Source organism: Amphiura filiformis, unplaced genomic scaffold, assembly GCF_039555335.1.
Source record: "Amphiura filiformis unplaced genomic scaffold, Afil_fr2py scaffold_429, whole genome shotgun sequence".
NCBI lineage: Eukaryota > Metazoa > Echinodermata > Ophiuroidea > Amphilepidida > Amphiuridae > Amphiura > Amphiura filiformis.
The window spans coordinates 13,750-23,320 of record NW_027305893.1 but is presented as its reverse complement, the minus strand read 5'-3'; the positions used below and the strand labels follow the sequence as shown (position 1 = coordinate 23,320).

The 9,571-nt window shown below is 37.5% G+C and overlaps 1 long non-coding RNA gene across 1 annotated transcript; it reads right to left on the bottom strand.

Moving 5' to 3' along the window:
• Nucleotides 1–3,510: 3,510 nt before the first annotated feature.
• Nucleotides 3,511–9,152, bottom strand: LOC140145586 (uncharacterized). The gene is made up of 4 exons (XR_011858101.1): nucleotides 9,044–9,152; nucleotides 8,303–8,423; nucleotides 6,119–6,205; nucleotides 3,511–5,254 (listed from the first exon to the last, which is right to left on the bottom strand). It is a non-coding gene; the product is annotated as an uncharacterized lncRNA (long non-coding RNA).
• Nucleotides 9,153–9,571: the final 419 nt, after the last annotated feature.

Genomic DNA, 9,571 nt, shown 5'->3' with positions numbered 1-9,571 from the left:
CAGTTATTAGGCAGTCTGTTAAGCAGTTAATATAGGCAGTCACTTGAAGCTGTTGATATATGAAGCTCTATATAGACCTGAAAGCACATAGGCAGTACCTAGACATGTAAAATGGGCAAAATGAAGCACTATAGGCAGTTCTTAGACCTTCACCTTCAGCTCTAATTTAGGCAGTTCACCTCAAATGAAGCTCTAATTTAGGCAGTCGTCGGCCTCAAAAGAAGCACTAATTTAGGCAGTTGACTGCCTAAAATGAAGCTCTAATTTAGGCAGTCAACAGTCTCTAATGAAGCTCTAATTTAGGCAGTCAAATGAAGCTCTAAATTAGGCAGCTGACTGCCTCAGATGAAGCTCTAATCCAAGCAGTTGCAGGGACATGCCTTTTGAGGAGAGTGAGAGCAATCACTCTAGCTGCTCTCCTTAAATCTGATATAGGAGAGTGATTTTTAGCTCTCCTTAGTTGACCATTTTCTCCTTACATTCAATTGTAAATGCACTATAAAACAGCTCTCCTTGAAGGCTCCATCAGACCTAAAACGTTCTCCTGCAATTCCAAAAGACAGTCCTTGCAGTCGTCAACTGCCTCAAATAAAACGGAAGCTTGTGATTTTACAGGAAGATCGCTGGACGCCTCCCGATTTGCTGTGGAAACTTGTTTTCATGAATCAAGTACTTACTTTCCATTTTGGTTATTAATTATTGGGGAATGTTTGATTGTAGCAAGCCCTCAGCTGACAATCAATCATGCCATAATTTCTTTCAATGAAGCCTCAAATCTCAGCAGGCAGCCAACAATTAAAGCAATTTGCAGTCTTTTCCTGGTCAACATGACATCTTTTCACCATATTTTGACAGTGTACACTTCAATCTGTGTTACTCAAAGTAAGACAAGCATCATGCAATCATGTATTCATTCTTTCAGGGGGGGGGGTAGGAGCAACACATTATTTTGATGATGTGTGAGATTTTACTCATTTTCCAGTATTTTGCGTGAGATATTTACTACGGTACCTAGGAGTGAGATTATACTACCCTGGCGTGAGACGTCGACTGTGAGAAAGTGACCCAATGCGTGAGACTTACAGCCAATGCGTGTGTGCACCATGTGCGAAACTAGGAGTTGAGTGTTTACAAACACAGGAATTCGAGGAGGTACACCCAAAAAGCAGTAATTCAAGGAGCTTCTCAAAGTGGAGAACCCTATCTGGGGTTAGGATGTCTTTTTCCAGCATTTCCTTCAATTCGAGGAGATCCATAATTGTTTTTGTGCTAAGTTCTCCTCACACACCTCCTCACATTCCTGTGAAAACTCCTCGCTTTGTATGTAAAGTGTGCACAGTTTAATACACTTCACACACTATGCTTTTCTGTCTCCTCGTTTAGACTGCGCTACGAGTATAGGTGTGAGAGTTGACAGGCCTGTTCCTGATTAAACACTAAATGATTTTGAGTCCCAAGCATAAATTGTACACCATATAATGACATGATAACACAAAGTAAAATGCAAAACTAAAATCCAAGGCCCAGACAATTTTGTTTAACAATTAAAGTTTCAGATTCCTAGGTGCCAACTCGGGCCCATCAGTACACCACATATGCTATACTTTGCGGCATATATTTGTACCACTATACCTCCGATCCCCAACCTTTTAGACGTATCAGTTATTGCCAATGATATGAATCCAATTTGCAGTTGCTAGAAAGCAAGGTTATCACAGAAAACTAATTTTGGATACATGCAAGTGCATACTGCAAAATTCAGCAGCCTGTGCACACATTATCTGTACATGCATGCAGTTGATAAGCTTACAACATTTATACTGCTTGCAATACAACCCTGCAAACCTTTAATTTACCTGTGCATCAACAAGTGTATAGTCATCTGTAGTATAAAATTCCCCATAAAGAATGAATGATTTGTGTGAAGAGACCATTAAAACACCACCATCTAAAGAACAGCTTGTTGAATATCCAACAGCAAATTTGAAATGGCAGTTGGTGATCATGTGACCGGGTCATGACTTATGCAAATTAGCTTCTGACTGTCTATTAGGTCTGACTGCCTATTAGAGCTTCATTTAGAGCTTCATATAGTGACTGCCTATTATAGACCTTCATATCTGTCAAGCTCTTTGACTGCCTAAGTCACAGGCCTTCAACTGCCTAATTTTCCAGCAACTTCTTGTTGATAGTTTGATTAGGCAGTCATTTGTCTTCAACTGCCTATGAACTGCCTATTAACTGTCTATTAGGCAGTTGTGTTTGGTAAGGGACAGTTCAGTTTCTCAATGCATCAACCATGTGAATAATTATAAGGTAGGAGAACTTTTTTTTTCAAACACCCTAATTTCCTAATTTGCATATATGCAAACTTTGTGTTGCAAAATGATGCACATGGGAATAGTATAGCACATAGCTTTCTGACCAAATGTTTCCGAGACAAACTTGTTTTTTTGGCCTAAGAAAGCTATTCAGAAGACAAACCTGGCATTTCCTCAAGAAAATGGACCTTTTTTTTTTAATTAGCCACATAGGATCAATCTAATCATAGAGGCGAATGATAGATATTGCTCCTCTAGTCCCAAGGAATAAAAATGCCAATATTCATGTATCTCCAAGATGCCTAGTTATGTCAAAATAGGTCAACAGGTATTAATAACATATACTGCACACTGGAACTCCACCAAGAGAAAATGCACATTTTTTTGGCGAATTGCAGTCATCTGACGAAGAATCTCATCTTTTAGGTATATTGAACTTCACAACACTCTCAGTTGGAATAAACAACAAGTAAATTGATGTCATCCCGGATGTCATATAACTTTCTGCAGGGCTGGCTATAAAATAGGTCTATATGCCTTCTGAGTTTTCTGTGGGCTAATTGGCTATGGCCAAGAGTTCTCACTGTGTCAACAATTTACCACTACCCTTATGAAAATGGCAAGCATATTTGCAAGCTTGCAAAGTAGTTGCGCATGCTTGCATTATGCAAGATTGCGCAAACAATTCTGCACGCTTGCGCAAGCAATTCTGCATGCTTGCGCAAGCTTATTTTTGGAACAATACGGGCATGCGCAAGCAGGCAAATAGGTCCGTAGCATGCTTGCAATAAGCATGCATGCACTGTTTGCTTGTTGCATGCTTGCGTTGAGCATGCTTGCGCCCTGCATGACTCGATCACCGCGTGCTTGCCTCTGCATGCTTGCAATTGCTTGCGCGAGGCATCTAAAAGCTTGTGCAAGCTTTTATTTGGAACAATATGGGCATGCATAAGCTTTCACTGCAAGCACCCGCAGTGTCTTGGTTGATGCATGCGCAAACAAGCCCATCTTTCACAAGCATGCATAAGCTTGCAATACACAGCCATGTGAAAGCTTGCAATGCACTTGCCAAATGTGCGCACGGTGGGATATAGACATCAGATCCAATTTAATTGGAAATATGTATTTCACCTGTAACTGTAAACCTACTGTAAGTGTAAACCTACTAATTTTTTACATAACATTGATGTTTCTTCAATCTGTCTGCAGCACAGTCCTCAAGTTTATTCAAATAGATACATCAGTTTTTGCCATCTTTTCGCTTTAATATTTTACTAGTACACATATTTTAGAGCGGTTTAACCGATGTTTACATTCATGAACTATTGAGATTGAGATTGAACAAATTTCATGACACAGTACTAAAACTTGGCTGTTCCTAAGAAATAATACAGATAATAGAAAATATTTTTTCTAGACTTGTTTACAATGTTCAGTAACATGTTATGGTTGGATATATTTTCAAACAAATATGATACATTTCACATCTAAATTGTCTTTGTTGGCAATTAAATTTTTTGTTTCAAGTAACAGTACAATCTTGTAAAATAATAAGACTTTCTGCATGTGTAGTTATTTCACCCGGCTATACCTTAATCATTGATTTTGCACCCTAGTTGTTTTACATGTAGTTCACTGTTGCATTTTTTTGGTTCCCCACTTACACCTTGAAGCTAAGCGTTTAACTAATCAAGCATGAAAGACATATACTGGATAAATAATAATGATAATAATAATTGTTGGAAACATTGCACATCATTTTACCTAATTCATAGCTACGTACGTAGCATACCTGGGCAACACATTTTCCAAAAAAATACTGATCATACATTTCAATAGATACAGCAGGTTTGGTGAATAAAGAACTAAAATTTACTTAATCCGTCAAAACCATGCTAAAAACTTACTGTCGTCTAGCTAAAAACTGCTTGGTTTTGACCGGTGGTTTGACAGATTCAAAACATTTTACTGATCATGCTGATTACATTTCGCAGTATAAATATTTAAAGTCTATCCAGATGTCATAAATAAGCATCATTGGCAATAGGTATACCATTTTCACCCTAATGTGGCAGCGACATCAGTGCGTATTTTATTGAGCGCATCAGCTTAAAATTGCTAGCATTCGCTCAAAGTGCCGGCGGACATGCTTAAAGACGCCGCATAGATACACAAGCGAAACAACTTTCTCAACGCGTTGACTTCACTGTCACATTAGGGTGAAAAATGGAATAGTCACTCACCTAGCAAACACACTCAAATGTCCCTTTTTTAAAATCTTCAATTCATATTTTTAAATCAAACAATAAAAAGGCAGGTTAATGTGGCTTAAATGATGTTACATATTATTGTACAATGTAGATACAGTGGAAACTGGTTACCACAAAACTGTTAACACAAGATTCCTGATAACACCAAATGTTTTTCAAGTTCCGAGCATATTTTATACATGTACAATATTAACAAATGACCTGATAACACAAAACCCTTTTTGCAAATATTAAAATTTGAGGCCCTGACAATTTTGTGTTAATGAGGTTCCACTGTATATTTTTGGATATTCATGAGGCCTAAAAAATGTATTGCCCATAAGAGCTCCAAAGTCGAGGTTCGTCGGATATAACTATATTCTTTATATTTTGCCAATTTAATACCACAATCAGAAGTTCTGATGGATCCATTTTACACTGCCTTAAAATGAATCCAAAATGGTCTTTAAAGTTAAGTTTCATGTGCATCATAAGTGCATGACCCAGATAAATCCATCTTTGACAGGCAAAATTTGTGCAAGGTTCACATGACTTTTTTGTGTAACATCTTAACTCGTCATTTTGCATGGCTGATTTATGTAGAGCATTTTCTTCTTGATGAATTGCAATTGTTGGAAGTCTGTCTTCTATTCCTGCCACAGTTGGGTCACATTTCAGCAGCAACTGAAAGCAAATTGTAGATAAGTTACTGTTAGTTACACTTCAATTAGCAAAATGAATATTCCCACTTACACATCTCTGAAATAACACCATTCTGAAAAAATATTTTGTGTCTATGAGAACTGAGAAATTAGGATCATTAAAGTATTTCACTTTTAGTTTCATAGCCCCCATCAATTAAACCAACACAAATCGTTTTGATGAACATTCAAAATGAGAAAAAGAGACGTGAAAATACCTGACCCACCATATACATTTTTTCTAGACCCTATAAAATGTCATTCAAGGATTATATGAGAAAAATATGAATGATCCATGCAAAAATCTCCATTCTGATAAGATAAAGTAAGGGGATGATTGATTTGGATGATCTATGAGACTGGTGATTTGGGTCACACATTTTTTAATTGCCATACCTTTAGTATTTAAATGAATTCCTCCAGACTTCAGTGTGTATGTCGTGTATCCCACCTTTGTTTCCAATGGACATTTTATTGTGAAATTTCATTGTATAAGGAATACATTTTAAAAAAATCCACATAGGCCCCGCATGAAAAGTATTTAATTATCTTTGTGATCACTCAAAAACCCATTTTGTGTGAATTTTACATCCGAACTAGGTGCTATTAAATTTGTATGAGCCTTTTTATTTTACATGTAAAGTCTATGGGGGTGACGATTAGAAATGGACGGCAATATTCAACCCTCATTTTGGGCCATTTTAAACACTAAAATGCCCATAAAAAAAAATAGCACTTAGTTCGGATGTAAAATTCACACACAATGCTACCTGAGTGAGTACAAACATAATTAAATACATTTCATATGGGGGCTATAGCAAAAACAAAAAAAGTCCTCTACCGGTACCTTAATGGTTATGGAACAAAGGTGATCCATTGAGTCTTGGACTTTTCAAGCATCCTGGTTGCATCATCAGAAAACGAATCAGAGTACCTGTGTAAAAAATGCATGAAATAATTTAAAAATGGCATTTGACAAGCTGTCGAGTCTGATTGAGTGGTGGAGAATGGAGATGCAGTCATTATTTTAAAAAAACCGATAAATTGCAGACCATGCACATGTTTTCTTTTTTGCCTTTATATTACGGTTAGCAACTATTTTAAACTGACATTGCGATTTGGTAGTTCACAGTATCTTGCATTGCGATGGTAAAAAAAAATCCACCAGCCATTTTCTGAAATACACATTGCGAGGGCTCAGCGCAAGAGTATCGTAACTCCAAAATTGCCATTTTGAGAAAAACACAAAAAAACATCGTAACTCCATGGAGATAAGATTTTGTGGTGCAGAGTGCAAAAGATCCCCTGCAGAGCCAATGCAAACTCTATAGAGCTCCATGGAGTTAAGATGTTGTTGCTGTGACACATTCAGGAGCCTGATATTTCAGCTGTGTATTGTGTATATATACCATGGTGGAGTTAAGATTTTGTGGCTGTCAAATGGACGGTGTTGCTAGCTACATTTTCATACTCTCATTTTTGCCCAAATTGGAGTTAAGATATTGTTGCGCTGAGCCCATTTTTGTTTTCTATCATGAAGCGATATCATTAGAAAGCTAATGTTCTCTTTTTAAAACTGCATTAAGAATGGAGGGGTACATATGAATGAAAATCAGTAACCGGTAAGGTAACCCAAGTAAGGTTCATCTTCATCATGAAAAAATTGCTTGCATTTTTTACATTATTTCTTTCCACATACACCCTACACTAGTTCTGACACCATTTTGAGATTCCTGGGATCAATAGCTTTCAAAAAATGTATACTTTTACTATCATAGGGTGTATAGATTTCCAAATATGACCTTTGGTACCGTACTCATGACAGAAAAATCAAGGTGTATGTGACCCAAAGTCGGCGAGTTCAGGACGCATGGCCCAATGCATACATGTAACATCATCAAGTAGTCATTGTAGTGATCCCGGGAGTTACTTGAGAACTCTAGCTTCAAATTTGCACATGGTACGCATTTGAAGTTAGAGTCAGAGTCGACATTTTTTGGAACCAATGTTTATTTTCTGTTTTAAATTAATGATGAAAGTTATTGAGTCGTATCTTTTGAGTAAAGATTGCTTATTTTGAACAGTCCAAAACTTTATTAGTGCAATTTTAGCAACATATTTCATGCGATTGTCTATCGTGATTGCTTTACACATAGGCTGTGATTAAGAAGCGCCAGGGTTTTACAGGGAACCAAGGGCTATTTTTAATGAATCAGGGGCTATTCAATGGATGAGAAAATTGTTGTGTATATGGCTGAGAAATAAGAAGCACCGGACCAAGGGCTAGTACTTTGTAAAAAGCCCCTGGTTCACGCGGTTTTACAGGGAATTATTTCCCAGTTACACAGTGTCATGCTTCAATGAATCTGACTATAGAAAAATTACTTAATTTGTGTACATCGTGGAACATACTCTTTGCGTGGCTGTGCGTAGTAAGCTGTTTATGCGCAGATAACCTCGCAATGGACGCCAGAGAGAGTAGCGCGTTGTACGCTTGTGTATTAGCATGATTAGTCGCGGAGTAACAAGCGTAGTTGAATGTTCCACAATGTACACAAATTTAATAATTTTTTATAGTTAGCTTTCTAATGCAATGTTCTCTAGCCTCAAATGTGAAGCTCATGATCGGTGAGCGACTTCTCGAGCAACTTACCCGGGAGTAGAGTGATCCATGGTTCCTGTTATGAACAGTACCGTAACTCTTTCATTCCGTCAATTTCTTGCATCAAAGACAACATGATTATAGGCTATAGTATAGAGTCATTGCTAGCTCAAATCTAGACTTAGAAATCAATGAAGCATGACACCCATTAAAAGAAATGGAAGTTAAGGGAGTAAACAGTTGTTAAAATTGCACTTTCAACTTTTGCTCATGTGCTCTAAAGACAGTAAAAAGCTACATTTGACTCATCATGTGCTCTAAAGACAGTAAAAAGCTACATTTGACTCATCAAAGTAATCATCCATTAATGTCCAAATAATTTAACCGAGTGAAAAACATTGCAAAAATAACAACGCTGATCTACCGTACCTTGCTCTCTAGAACTGAAGTCTAGCCACAAATTTGCTCACTGCTTCACATTCGTTGTTTACAGCTCTGTCAGACTGCATGTTGCATTCAAAATCTAGTCAGATTCGCTGAAGCATGACACCTGTAATGTAAAGCAATGGAAGTTCAGAATTAAGTACATTGTAAACACAGCCGATGCATGACGGGTGATATTGCATCAAAATAATGCACTTCAAAAAAATTTAGACTGTTCAAAATACAAGGCAATTTTTTTCTCAAAAGATGCAACAGCAGATTTGTTGAAATCATGTTCATCCAAATTTCAAATTCAAAATTAACAGAAATTGAGAATGAGAAATACATAATCCATTGCAAAAATGTCAACGCTGTTCAACCGAAAAACTATAGCAACATACCGCACTCTAGTACTAGTCTAGCATCGGATGAGTAAAACTATCGTACATGCGTATCGTGTGACGTTTGCAAATTCAAAGCTAGAGTTCTCAAGTAAACCCTACCGTACTGAAAAAAACCCAAATGCAATAGTTTCATGCTACATTTTTTTGTAGCCTCTCATACAATACTGTACATGCATGTACACCATACAGTACCGTATAAAATGATGTACAATGTACATTGTAGGACTTCACTCGAAAAAAATGTGTAGTAATTAAAAGCTACGTAAGATGATATTCAGATATTGTAGGTAAGCTTATCAATTTTATTTCAAAAATGAAATCAAAATGTCGACTGTATACTTACAGTAGTTCACACACCTCAAGCTGCCACTCATCAGCCGATCATCGATCACACAGTGTCCGACGTGCGTGTACATGATTCATGGATTGTGCAACATCATCTCACAATCACATTGTCTCATGCATGAATCTGCTTAAGCTTTTACTACCATAACTACGCTGTCACTGTCATAGTCGTCTCGATGGCGATACCCAGCCTCAATTGGTAGTGGACCCCATAAAATTCCTTTTCTGTAACGCAAAATTTAGCCCCAAATTTGGACAAAAATTGCAACACCAACCGTCATCCCATTTGATGTGTGAGCTGCCATTGTTATTGTACATTAATGGATGGTTGCAGATCCCTCCTTTCTATAGGAGCACCATACAGGTGCTTGCATTGCAAGCAGACAGGTGCTTGCATTGCAAGCAGACAAGTGCTTGCATTGCAAGCTTGTTTTGCAATAACAACTTGCAAGCACATTGATGCTTGCAGGATGCATGCAGCTGGTTTTGCAAGCTTAATGCTTGCAGTGTGTGCAGTTTGCAAGTG